Genomic DNA, 15,161 nt, shown 5'->3' on the forward strand with positions numbered 1-15,161 from the left:
CATTACACTTTAAAATGATTACTTATGTACATATCACAGAATTAAGCATTGTAAAAAACGTTTCAAACCAAAAATAAACTTATAACGTTGTATTTTACAGTTTCCAAACTTTAGTCCAAATTTTGCAGCTAATTGACTAATGTTAACACAAGCAGCAGAATGTAGAAGACTGTTAAAAGAGAAACCTCAAATTCAGCCCTAAAAAAATATTAATAATTATAATAATAAAAAATCAAGCACTTTTCCGAAAAGGTTTGTCGATGCAAGATCGTTTTGCCAAACAGGCATAATTTGTTGATTTAAAAGTTTTTCCTTCAATAAGCTTTTTAATGCATTCAAAATACGGTAAAGTGATTTTTATGATAAAACTACAATTCAGTTATTTCTGCACATAAAAAAAATAATATATAGCCAATGCTTCCATTGCCCCAAATTTTCCGGGGTTACCCCAAAAGAAAATTGGGTTCGCCAAGATCTCCCCAAATATTAACGTTAACGGAAATCGACGGCTTGTATTTCATATTAACTTCCGTGTATTCACAAATCTTTATTCCTAGACATAAGAAAATAAGGCTATTGTAATTTTTCTTTTTTATGTATTTCAATTGCGAGTGAGAATGTATTGATATAAATTTATCATAAACTTAAAGGAGCTGACAGATCTTGGAGAAACTAATTTTCACCCGGAGAAACTCAGGGGAACCAGAAAGTGATAGTGGGAGCACTGTAAATAACACCCTTATGGTGCTAATTAGTTAAGACTCAATTAACTAATCAATTAATAAGGGCTTTTAAATTACTACATCAGAAAAGTGAATGACATAATATTTGGGCAATATTTTTTCAAGGTCTGGGGCAACAGTTTTATAGGGAAACACCCCGTCCCTTTAAAAAGAAAAATTTTAGTCTATCGTAATATATTTTTCCAAATTTTACCACCTGCACATAGGAAAGGATATTGATTCCTCCCCCCAAGCATTGCCACAAATATTAAGAAAACACTATAATGGCTGATGCCAGATGGGGATAAGTTTTTTAATTTGGTTAGGAAAAATCAAAGTTAACAATTTTCAACTCAAAATAACTAAGTCAAAACTTTGTTTCATATTGTTTACTATTAGCTATATAGGGTTTAAAAGAGACACCGGCACATCAGAAATAATGATGAAAATTGGCAGAAATTAGCATCCATATCTACAATGATTTAATAAGCAATTTTTTGAATTTTGAATTTTCCAGTCACAAGCCTCCTGCCATCCTAGAATGGTGTTCTTGACTTCGGGGGCGTCGTTTTGGGGGTGGCAAGGGGGGGGGGCAGTTGCCCCCTAATAATGTAGAGAAAAAAAAAATACTATACATCCCATGCCCTTTGACTATCCAATTATGGACTCCTCTTGTCCCCGCCGCCCCCCCCCTCCCTCAATAAAAATGCTGGAGAATCACCCCAGCTTGTTTTCTTGGAAGGTACTAGACTATACAAATCTGTATTTGCGTTGACAAACTTTGAGCTTGAATGTGATTAACTAATTAAAGTATTTTTGAACATAAAAAAGAAACTAGGGCGGCATGTAAATTGATTCAAAATGTTAGAATTCTAATAGCTATATTTTTTCCATCCCCTAATCCCTCAACGTAGGTGAGATCATAAACTATGAGACATTTTAATAAAAAAAAAAAGATAACTGATTTCAATTTTTTGTATTTTAAAATAATTCATACTGCTTAATAATTCAAAAAATAAGGATTACCAAAAATTTAAATAAGGCAAAAATAGAAATCTATATTTATGTTAATAATTGAAAAATTCTCTTTGAGAGTCTGAGGGTTTACGTTTATGTTTTATGACAACAGAAACTAAATGGATTCAAGTTTTGGGGTTTGTTCCCAACCCCATTCCCCTAAGGGACATCCTATATTATAATGCATTTTTGTTAGTCAATTATGATTTTAAATGGTTGATTTCAATGAGTCCAATCCTAAAATCCTTCATATTGCTTACTATTTCCAAAATATTAGAGATAATAGAACATTTCAGACTGTGTCTAAGGGTAGAAATAAGCCTAAATCCTATTAGATCGAATATAATCAAAAGTTCATTCCGATCCCATAAATTAAAAAAAAAAAAAAATAAAAAAACCCAAATGAGCCATGGAATTTTGCTGCATAGCACACCCTTTGTCAGTGTTTTATAAAAAAATATGTACTTTCTTAGTTTGTCTTCCATAGATACGTTGTAAAGCATTGGCAGCATGCCAACTAATCACGTGTCAACTAGAAAAAAATTCTTTGACTCACATTCAGAAAAAATCTATAAATAAGTCCTTTATCAGTGAAGTTCGATTAATTCTTCACCAGAACATTTAGGCGTGAACGTTACTTTCACGTCTCTTGACAATAGCAACGCTTTCAAGTAGATTTATTTATTTGCTTCGGCACGCATGGATTCAATTTTAGCACAAATTTTCAAAGCAGGCCCTAGTTTCATATTCATGGCAGACATCACATGATCAGCTTTGAGCAGCATTAGTGCCTGACCATCAATATCCTGAACCAGAAACTCGTCTGCATATTCATCACAACCAGGTAAGTTTCGAACAAATTCGGCAACGTCACGAGCCTAAAAATATATAATAAAAAAAAATAGAGAAAAAGACTCCTTTAAGATTGTTGTGCATCGTTCTGATGATTCCGCATAATCATCACAATCAAGTAATTAAAACGACCACATCAAGGTTTTTAAAAAGAAACAATTGAAGATTTTAATGCAGGTTGTGTATCTTCGAGATGGTTATGCACACTAATCACAGTCAGGCAATTAAAAAAGAACACACCAGGTTACCAAAAAAGAAGTTTTGAAGGTTGTTGTGCATCGTTGTGATCGTTATTCGTATTCATCACAACCATATAATTAAAAAAAGAACACCAAGTTATTAAAAAATACACCTTTGAAGATTGCAGTGAAGGTTGTGCATTTTTTGGCAGGTTGTGTATTATTGTAAAAATTATGTATATGCATCACATCCAGGTAGTTAAAGACTCCACCAGGTTATTACAAAAGAAGTCTTTGAAGATTATTGTACGTTGTTCTGGTGGTTATGTATACTCATCATTCATCGCAACCAGGAACTTAAAAGAGAGCTCACCAGGTTACTAGAAAACACACCTTTGAAGGTGATTGTGAAGTTCGTGTATCGTTGGACAGGTTGTTTATTATTGCGAAAATTATGCATTTTCATCACAACCAGGTAATTAAAAAAGGAATCTTTGAAGATTTTTGTGAAGGTTGTGTATTATTGTAAAGATATTAATCATAGCCAGGTAAGGTTTGAAGTAGCTTGGTGACATCGCAAGCCTAATCGGAAGTAAAATAAAAAGAATTACTAAAGAAAACACCTCTCTGAACGGCAAAAGCAAGCAACGTTAGAACAGTTAAATACTGTCTAGGTCCAGAAGCTAACCGTTTGCTGAAAAGTTAGTCAACCTCAAACTTCTCAAAGGCATTCAAGTTGGAATATAGAATTGAATATAAAAATATCTTTGGTATTATTTACAAACAGGCTTTTGGCAGTTTTGGCGCCTGCATTGACAGGCTCTGAAAATTAAGGCTTTTACAGTCCTGACTAACATATAGTAGTAGACAAAGCTAAGTTTATGGGCAATGCCAGATTTAAAGCTTTGGTGTTTCTAGGCCCAAGCGTTTTACCTCCGTTTTTGTGGAATTTTCGGAGAAATCCCCGAAAATTTGCCCTAAATATTTGCTCTGAATCTTACATCACAGATGAACTAAATTTTATTAGAGACATACTTTTTGGAAGCGGTTATCCTATTGTCTTTATTAACAATACAATTAGCCGAAGATTTTCAAGACAAACCCGTAAAGTTAAGGGTATTTTGCAATGTGAAGGTCCCGCCAAGCCTAACAACAAAATCTACCTTCCATAAATTCCAAATTTCACCACAGGTTTAAAAAAAAGTTTGCACATAAAAGACTTTGTATGTAGTATTTAACAATAATTTTAAAAGCATGAATCTACTAAACTCTGTCAAAGATATAACCCCATTAACTTGCCAAAGAGGGGTTTATCAAATACCATGTGACTGTGTCCATTTTTATGTTGGTAGAACCCATCAAAATTTAGAAAAACGCCTGCAACAACACAAAGATGACATAACTAAAGCTTTAAATTCTAATAGTACAAATATTTCCTTTGATTCTGCTTGAAGCAGTCACATATATGATAACCCTAGTCATAAAATGCTTTTTGAAGAAACTTGCCTTATTAGCAATGATTGAGGCATAAAACAGGTCGTTTGAGAGGCAATTGAAATTAAAACCAAAATAAATAGTAATATTTCTTTTAATAGAGATTTGGGGGAATATTCGCTTAATTCCCTATACACAAATTTAATTAAAAATGATTTGACTAATTATATTAAAAAACCAGTAAATTACTCCACTCAACCTATTACGAATAGACCTTCTAGGCTGGCTGCCAAGAAGGCGAGATTAGCTTTAAAATCTTGTCTGTAAGTATTTTAATTCCATCTGAATGAATTGTTCTCTGTCCATTTCGTTTGGAGTACCAGTCCAGGTTGGAGGTTTCGTTTGGAGTACCAGTCCAGTCCAGAAGTAATGATATTAGGGCTATTTTAAAACTTTTTTTAAACTGTTTCAATGATTGAATTTTAATGTAAGTTTCTTTTATAGTTTTTTTATTCCTTTGTTTTGCTGAGGACGGCCCTTGGATATAGGGTCGAAATATTCATTTAAAGTTGCGTTCCACTGTCTTGTATAAAAAAATTCCCTGTTGTTAGTAGAAAGGGGTCATGAGGTCCCACGCCCACACCAAATATGGGCATAGAGTCCATAGGGAGATGGTTTTTGTCAGTGAGAATGAAAAAATAGAATTTTTCTCACTTGAAAAAACAGGAATTTTCTCACATTTATGGATGTTTCTTGGACGGTTATGTGTGTCAGTCAATTTATTTGATGTTTTTCATGGATGTCAACATCAATTTATGTCTGTTTTATGGTTTTTGTCAGTGAGAATGGAAAAACAGGAATTTTCTCACTTTGATGGATGTTTTCTGGATTATGTCTGGAAGGTGATGTCAAGATTGATTGATTTGTCATGAAAAAGGAATGTGTGAAGTTCATTAATGTCTTTGATGTATTTCCAAGAGAATTGTTTCCGGGGCAAAGTTTATTAATATCTTTGGAGTTCGACCAGAAGAATTGTTTCCGGGGCGAAGTTTTTTAATGTCTGACAGATGATGTCATGGTTGATTGATTTGTCACGAAAGGGGAATTAATTTGTTGTTTCTAAGGGGAATTATTGATTCACGACAGGGGAAATAATTTGTTGTTTCTAAGGGGAATTATTGATTCAGGAAAGGGTTTCCTAGTAATTTGAAATGTGACAGCGCAGGGATGTCAAAAAAAAGGAACAAGCAGAAATTACGTTTAGGGATTATTTGGACGAAACCGTTTTAGACATTTTAGGGAATTATTTCGGCGAAACAGTTAGAGACATTTTAAAAGATGATTTTAGAAGAGGTTTTTAGAAGAGGATTTGAGGGTGAAACTCTGTGGTCGTTATAATACACAAGTTGTATTTGAACAGTGTTGTGAGGTCCTCTAACCCAGCCCCAAAGGGCCCCGACCCCCCTACCCCTACCCCAAAGGGCCCCCGACCGCCCTACCCTAACCCCAAAGGGCCCCGTACCCCCCTATCCCAACCCTGAAGGAACCACCCGGCCTCCAAAGGCCCCCGAGCCCCCAAAGGCCCCCTGCCCCCTCCCCCCTCCCCCAAACAGCCCCCTCCCCATTTTTTTAATATTTTTTTTTGCACTTGAGACACATAAGGAACCCCACATTTCAAAAGCCATTATTATATCTTTTCAGAACAAGTTTTTTTCTTAATGTCCTTCCTAAACCCATTTTAGAAGTTGAAGTAGTCATCTTTTTCCACACAACTTTACTTTACGACTTTTTGAATACCCAAACATCAAGCAATACTTTTGAAAGGCTTTTCAGAACAAGTTCTTTACATAATTTTCTTCCTAAACCCATTTTACATGTTGAAGTACTTATGTTTTTCCCCACAGCTTTACTTTACCACTTTTTGCACATCCAAACATCAAGCAATACTTTCCAAACAAGTTTTCAGAAAAAGTTCTTTTCTTAATGTCCTTCCTAAACCAATTTTACAGTTGAAGTAGTTATCTTTTTTTCCCCACAACTTTACTTTACGACTTTTTGAATACCACAACATCAAGCAATATTTTTCAAATGCATTTCAGAACAAGTTTTTTCTTAATGTCCTTCCTAAACCAATTTTATAAGTTGAAGTACTCATCTTTTCCCCCACAACTTTACTATAAGGCTTTTCGAATACCCCAATATCAAGCAATACTTTTCAAAGGCTTTTCAGAACATGTTCTTTACGTAATTTTCTTCATAAACCCATTTTACAAGTTAAAGTACTTATCTTTTCACCCACAACTTTACTTTGCGACTTTTTCCACACCCAAACATTAAGCAATACTTTTCAAAAGACATTTCAGAGCAAGTTCCTTTCTTAATGTCCCTTCTAAACCCATTTTCCAACTTGAAGTACCTATCCTTTTCACCCACAACTTTACTTTACGACTTTTTGCACACCTCAAGATCAAACAATACTTTTCAAAAGGCATTTTAGAGCAACTTCTTTTCTTTATGTGCCTTCTAAACCAATTTTACAAGTTGAAGTACTTATCTTTTCCCCCACAACTTTACTTTACGACTTTTTGCACACCCAAACATCAAGCAATACTTTTCAAAGGCTTTTCGGATCAAGTTCTTTTCTTAATGTCCTTCCTAAACCAATTTTACAGTTGAAGTAGTTATCTTTTTTTCCCCACAACTTTACTTTACGACTTTTTGAATACCACAACATCAAGCAATACTTTTCAGATGCATTTCAGAACAAGTTTTTTCTTAATATCCTTCCTAAACCAATTTGAAACCCATTTTACAAGTTAAAGTCCTTATCTTTTCACCCACAACTTTACTTTGCGACTTTTTTCCACACCCAAACATTAAGCAATACTTTTCAAAAGACATTTCAGAGCAAGTTCCTTTCTTAATGTCCCTTCTAAACCCATTTTCCAACTTGAAGTACCTATCCTTTTCACCCACAACTTTACTTTACGACTTTTTGCACACCTCAAGATCAAGCAATACTTTTCAAATGGCATTTTAGAGCAACTTCTTTTCTTTATGTGCATTCTAAACTAATTTTACAAGTTGAAGTACTCATCTTTTTCACCCACAACTTTACTTTACGGGTTTTAGCATACCCCAACACCAAGCAGTACTTTTCAAAAAGCATTTCAGAACAAATTCTTTACGTAATGTCCTTCCTAAACCAATTTTACAACTTTGAAGTACTCATCTTTTTCACCACAACTTTACTTTACAACTTTTTGCACACCTCAAGATCAAGCAATACTTTTCAAAAGACATTTCAGAGCAAGTTCCATTCCTAATGTCCCTCCTAAACCAATTTTACAAGTTGAAGCATTCATCCTTTTCACCCACAACTTTACTTTACAGCTTTTTGAATGCTCCAATACCAAGCAATACCTTTCAAAAGGCATTTCAGAGCAACTTCTTTTCTTAATGTCCCTTCTAAACCTATTTTCCAACTTGAAGTACCCATCCTTTTTGCCCACAACTTTACATTACAGCTTTTTGGATACCTCAACACCAAGCAATATTTTTCAAAAGGCATTTCAGAACAATTTCTTTTCTTAACGTCCTTCCTAAACCCATTTTACAAGTTGAAGTACCCATCCTTTTCACCCAAAACTTTACTATACTGCCTTTTTGGATGCTCCAACACCAAGCAATACTTTTCAAAGGGCATTTCACAACAAGTTCTTTTCTTAATGTCCTTCCTAAACCCATTTTACAGTATTTTTTAAAACTTTTTTACGTATCTTAAAATGACATGAAATATGCTTACGGCTCTACCAATCGTACTCTGTGCTTGTTCATAGATACGACGCGGCTTTCTAACTGTTACTCTATGGTAGGTTATCGACACTACCTAGTTTATTGCATGCATTAAATCAGTATTTTTTACACAGTGGAAGGATAAACACACAATTCATATCTGTAAAAAAGTGAAGATGAATTATTTGACGAAAGTATGTGCACATGATAAAATCATCTTTGTGTTGAATGCTGACAAGGAGAAATACCTGAACTATTAAACGAGTGCAAGTGGTAATACTATTAGAAATGTATGCATGCGTTGTCATGACAGTGAGAAGTTAGATTTATATGTATATATATATATATATATATATATATATATATATATATATATATATATATATATATATATATATATATATATATATATATATATATATATATATATATATATATATATATATATATATATATATATATATATAATATATATATATATATATATATATATATATATATATATATATATATATTATATAAATACATTAGGGTGGTCCTTATTTTTCAAAGTAGGATTTCTTCAGCAGGCACCCCCTAATCTTGTTTTTATTGTTAAAATACCACAGAATCCCAAAAAAGAGCCGAATATATTGACATTAAGAGGTCCCTACCAGAGGTTAAAGTTTTTGGTTACTGCATGCTCATTGCTCAGTGCTGCATGTCTTGCACAGTTTTCAACAGTCAACACTACACTATAGTACAGCATGGTAGCTTTCTGAACTGCTGGACTTATTTACTTATTTATCTGCAGGCTTCCCACAATGCATTTCAACACAGGACGCCATTTTTGTTGTATGCAATGTGAGGGAAAATGCAAATTTCAGGTTTTTTTTTAGTTTTATGAACTGCAATATATTAATTATGATTCACACTGATACAGGTAACTTTATTAATCCGATACTTTGTTGCAGATACACTGACACTGACACAGCAATGAGTGACGGCATGGAATGCATGGTTTGTACAAGTGACAGTAATGATGCAATATTAAAACCAACTACAAGAAGTGAAACAGACATGGCTCATCGGGCAATTATCAGACACTCTGATTTCAACAAAACTACCGTCGAAGAAGGAGGTCATGGCGCTATTCTATCACTACAAGCAAGTGACGAACAAGACAGTCCGTGAAGCGGCACATTCCACAGCCAATGAAGTTCTTGCAGTTTGGGCAAAGGCACACATTCCAACGAGGCTCAAGAAACATGTGGTAAACAAAATTCAGTGTCTCTTTAAGGAGTATGAAAACCTGATGAGTAATGAAGAAAACAAAGCTAAGCGTTCTGAGACACTGAAAAAGAACGAAGAAGAGTGGGGAGTGGACCTGAACATTTTGTTTGACATTGCCCATGCCAACACAATTTAGATAATACGTATTCAAGAAAACAATGAGTTTCTGTTAACGCAGCAGGAACCAGGACACCATGGAAAGATAGGCAGTGTCCACAAGGTCTTAGAAATAAAAAGATCATCATCTCAGAAAAGGAAAGAGTACCATGACATAAGAATTGAGAAGGAGAGGAAAGAAAGAACAACAAAAGAAAAGAAAGTGACACTGGAATCATCATCTGACAGCAACACTGACAGCAAAAAAGGTCAAGAAAGCAAAGACCTTGAAACAGAAGATATAAAACCGTCAACCTCTGCAAAACGTCAAAAAAGAAGACGAGTATACATATTGGAATGTCAGCCAGTCTGGATGTGGCTAAAGTTAGTGACAGAAGTGCTGCATTACTTCTTGTTCCGACTCTGCAACACCTTGGTCATGATCCTGCTGAATACAATGTCAATCGCTCTTCAATTCACAGACAGGATGAAGCGGCGCCAGGCAATAGCCGAAAATCTACGACAGGAGTTTAAACCAACAGTTCCTCTAACTATTCACTGGGATGGAAAACTCCTAGAGGATATCTGCAGCAGACAGATTGTCGATCGCCTTCCAATTTCGATCTCCGGAGCAGGTGTAGATCAGCTTGTTGGTGTTCCAAAGCTAGCCTCGGGAACTGGTCAAGCTTCTGCGGTAGCAGTTTTTGAAGCAGCTGTGGCTTGGAACATTACAGATAATGTAAAGTGCATGTGTTTTGACACCACATCTGTCAATTCCGGTCCAAGAAATGGTGCTTGTGTCCTTCTGGAACAAAAACTTGACAAGGACATGCTTTGGTTTGCTTGTCGACATCGTATCTTAGAAATAGTCTTACAAGCAGTGGTTCTTGATTGGGTTGGTCCTTGCAAAGGCCCAGAGATAACAATTTTCAACCGGTTTAAGAACACCTGGCAGTTTATTAACAGAGCAGACTATCAGACAGCTTCATCAGATGAGTGTGTGTTTACAGCTGTTTCACATGTAATCACAGATATCATAGCATTTGCTGAGATACAGACACTACTGTATCAACCCCGTGATGATTACCGTGAGCTTTTGGACTTGACAATCATATTCCTTGGTGGCACGCAATCTAAGGGAATCTCGTTCAGAGCTCCAGCTGGGCTGCATCAAGCAAGGTGGATGGCAAAGGCCATCTATGCACTAAAGATCTGGATGTTCAGAAGTCAGTTCAAACTCACGAAAAGGCAAGAAAGGGCTCTTGCTGATATTTATCAATTCACTGTGATCATCTACGTGAAAGCATGGTTTCAGGCATTGTCAGCACCATGAGCCCCTCGCATTGACCTCCAACTTCTAAAGGACATCTACAGCTACAGAAAAATATCAGAATCGATATCAAAAACTGCCTTGAACAAAATAATAAGACACCTATGGTACTTATCAGAGGAATTGGTGGCACTCACCTTCTTTGACGACGAAGTATCAAATGACACCAAACATCATATGGTTACGGCTCTGCAAACATCAGGAGCAGAACACCCTCTGAAGAGGATAACAGTGGACCCGTTGAGACTCGGGGAGAAGAAGTTAGAAAACTTTGTCACGCAGAATACCAACAGATTCTTCAGAATTACCGGACTGCCTTCATCATTCCTAACTAAGAAGATTGATCTGTGGTCAGTTGACGAAGACTATCAGACAGTTAAAAATATAGTGCACAGCAGGAGGGTAATCAATGACATTGCTGAACGTGGTGTTGCACTGATGGATGACTATAACAAACTACACATAACATCTGAAGAACAGAAACAGTTCCTGTTGCTAGTTCTTAAGGAGTACCGACAGCATTACAGTGATCGAACCAAAAAGACACTTATGAACGAGTCTGAAGCCCATATGTGAACTGTGTAGTTTGACAAGTGAAGTGACTGGACGCTATTACTATTGCTGGACACTATTACAAATCACTTATTTTCTGTTTAGTGTACAGCAACTCAACAGTCATGTTTGATATTATTTAATTTAACGGCATTATTGTGCGCTTTTTTTTTATCAGAGGTCGCTTACACATTTCTAATAGTTATGGTAGGGACCTCTGAAACTAAAAATAATGCTAAAATGTTTGTTTATTATTCAATTATAATCAGAATAGAATCATTTCAGACCATGCCCCATAAACAAATAGTAAAAAAAAAATTTCCATCTCTTAAGGACCACCCTAATATATATATATATATATATATATATATATATATATATATATATATATATATATATATATATATAAACAAACCAAAGGTTAGTAGTTAGAGTGGAAAAGGCACAAACGAATCCTTGACAATAGGTATTTTCTTCTAAATAAAAAGGAAATGATTTTGCTTTCAACAAGATTGCAGCCCGCCATGCAAAAAATGGGGTAGCAAAGTACCAATGCTACTGGGCAGTTTTCAAATTTGTTGGCATATTTTGTTAGAATATGCTATTTCATGTTTAAAAAAAAAACTTTTTGTTCTAAGAAAAACTGTAAAAAGTAAAGTTATGCTGCTGAAGTGTCTGCAGCTTTTGGAATTCTGTCAAATTCTGCTACTGGCAGCTTTGGAACTTTTCCATGCCTGATTGCAGCTTTAGCTGCAACCATCATTCCTTACTCTGTTTCTTTTGTGCACATATATCCCACATAGGAAAAGTATACTCTGTTTGTCCCCCATAGGAAAAGTATTTGGCTTATTTTTAGCTGGAATCTAGCAATAGAGTGAACCAATATTTTTACTGGGAATTCAGCATAATCTCTCTCTCTCTCTCTCACAAGGGTGTTCTGTGTCACCATACAATTTAACCCATTACTGGGAGAAGGTTTGTAACTCAAGGGAGGTGTGGACATGCCAGTGGGTCCTATTGAATGTACACTTGAGGGGCCTTCTTCCTCCTCCCCCTGCATTTATGGCCCCAGGCAAGGGTGTCCCAGTTACAGACTAGACTTGGTTAATACACTTAAAATTGTTAAAGGTGTAATTCACCCACACTGCAGAATTCATTGAAATTGTACCAGAAAAGGGTTTTCAGAAAGATTGGACAGAAACCTTTTATTATTATTATTATTATTATTTATTGGAAAACCCGTCATACAAAAAAGGAAAAGACGGAGCAAATAAGCAAAACAAAAAAAGCAATACACATAAACTTAGGAGTTATACATGTGGTTTGTAGTGAAGAACGCTGGAGCTAAGATCTAAATCAGCAATTAAAACAAATTACACAAAACGAGAAAGAAAAACACCTTTATACACCGCTCTGTAGGTACACGAGTATACACGACATGTTTCTTTTCTTCTTTTTTTTAGGCTCCTAAATACTCAACAAACATAAATAATATGAGCATCATTGCATCAAGCCGCAATTGTTAAAAAAAAATAACCCAAATAATCATCAGTGAATTAAAAAAGATATACAGTAGATAATCATATCAACTAGTGTAAATATGACAAGAACCAGTAAAAACAATTAAACGACACTTGCGCCCGCTAATTTTGAAGTCGGATCACTCTCAACAAATGATTCATTTACTCCGATATACATAAATAACAGAAACAAGGAAATTATTCAATCACGGATCCGTTTACAACGTTACTTAAAGCAATATGATTAAAAGAATCTATAATTAATAAACAACTCTATTATTAGTAATATACGCAATATATTATCAAAAAAAAAAAAAAATGACATCAAAATCGAGAATAATCGGCGTCATTGAAATTAGACTCGTACGAAAATAGAATAATTCGTCAATCAGTTTAAATAACTGAAACAATTACACTAAGCGCGAAAACAAACACTTAAAAAAAAAATATAAAAAAATGAAATAAATAAAAAAACACAACAAAGGCATCTCAACTAATGGGTTAATATTGACCACTAGGGATGATTCAACTTCATTAAATTGGAATTATGTGCCCGAATTCGCTTTTCCACAGCTATAATGGGCTCGGCAATACTGAATTTTCTAATCAAATAAGAATTGCGTGTCCAAGAGGGAAAACGTAAAAGATATTTTGCGAACCGGAAGAATACTGAACGAATTTTTGACTTGTCAGAATTTGTGAGCATTTTCCAAAACGGCGATATGTACAAATAATGTGGTAGAGCGACAGAGTTAAAAAGTTTCGAGAGAAGATGGCGGTTGAACCGTAACTTATTAGTTACAAAAGAAGCATATGATAACCCAACTATACGCTGAATGTGAAAAATTAATAGCTGTTGCGTGTGCATTGCTGACAAACCGATTGGAAGACCGAGGTAAGTGATATAATCTACTGGTTTAATCCTACTGTTTCCCATAGCAATATACCTGGGCAACGCTTGATTCCAGTTGAAGAATACAACTTCGGACTTTTCAGCATTGAACTGAAGACCTAGTTTCGCATACTCAGATTTTAGCATTGCGAAAATCTCGCTTATGCGCTGGATAGTGCGGCTCACATTCAGAATGTCGTCTGCATAACATACAAGAGATTAATCAAGACCGGCAAAGATGAAAGATGTAGGAACAGCTGACTGTGCATCAAGAACTCCATTATTGAAGAGTGAAGGGGAAGAAACAGCACCTTGATGAGTACCTTTTTCGACATTAACAAAAATATTAGGGGTTGATGCGTAGACGTGAGAGCCGTCAACTTTAGCTAATGGGTGAAGTATTAGGCGAACTTTAAGACGATAATACATGTCTCGAAGAGCTCTGATATATGAGGGGCTCACTCCACGTTTTGCTGTATGGATTAGCATAGCGGCGTGAATGAGAGAATCGAACGTTTTACGAACATCAGGCCCAGCCAACACGAGAGTTTCACCTGATGCATCAGCATCGATCAATGCGTTCGCGACAACCGAGAAAGCGTGGGCACAACCGAGACGTGGCTGGAATCCAAATTGGTTAGGTGGAACATAGCATTTTGCGTTCAGTTGGTCAATGAACAGAAGTTTAAAAAGCTTACAGAAGGTAGTAGCCACTGTTATAGGGCGGAAGGACGAGCACTGGGTTGCGAGTTTACCTTTCTTTGGAATAGGAGTGAGATCTCCGATTGAGAAAGAAGACGGTACAACTCCTTGGGTAACAATCACCTGCATCAAAAGATCAATATGGTTTACCAGCAGCTCGCTTCCATGCAGAATGTGACGAGCGCTCATTTTATCGATGCCAGAAGATTTCTTACGCTTTAGGCGTTGGATTGCTCGCAGTACAGAATCAGCTGAAACAACAAAATTGTCGGTTGGACACCTAGACAGAAATTTATCAAGCTTATCTTCATATTCGGACTGTATGGCGGCATCTTGTGGGGAGAATTCAGCAGAGAATTATGAATTCCATTCGGAATCAGGAATAACTTGAGCAGATAGGTGGGCCCTAGGAGGATCTCTTGATACATTTCTCCAGAAGGGAGGTTGGGACAGAGAAGCTTGCTTGGGATGTCTCTTCAACTATCTGGTTCAAGTGGATACATAGTTCTCTTGCAAACTTACTTTTGGTAGAAAAATGAATGTCAGAAACCCAGTCAGACCGAGGACGGTCGCACTGGAGCCACAGATGGTACCAACATTTTGATTTTCTCCAAGCTTCGACTAGGCTCAGATTACTGGACCAATGCTTCGTGACAACCCGACGTATACGTTTAAGAGGTATACTGGCTTTTTCCGCGCATCGCATGAGCATGGTAAATTTGTGCAAGATAGATATCTAGCAACATCCGTATTTCATTTGCATCAACTTGCGGATTTTCCATGAGCAGCTGGAACGGA

The sequence above is a fragment of the Artemia sp. Qi Xiang Cuo genome, chromosome 4 (genome assembly GCF_049724085.1).
Source record: "Artemia sp. Qi Xiang Cuo chromosome 4, ASM4972408v1, whole genome shotgun sequence".
NCBI lineage: Eukaryota > Metazoa > Arthropoda > Branchiopoda > Anostraca > Artemiidae > Artemia > Artemia sp. Qi Xiang Cuo.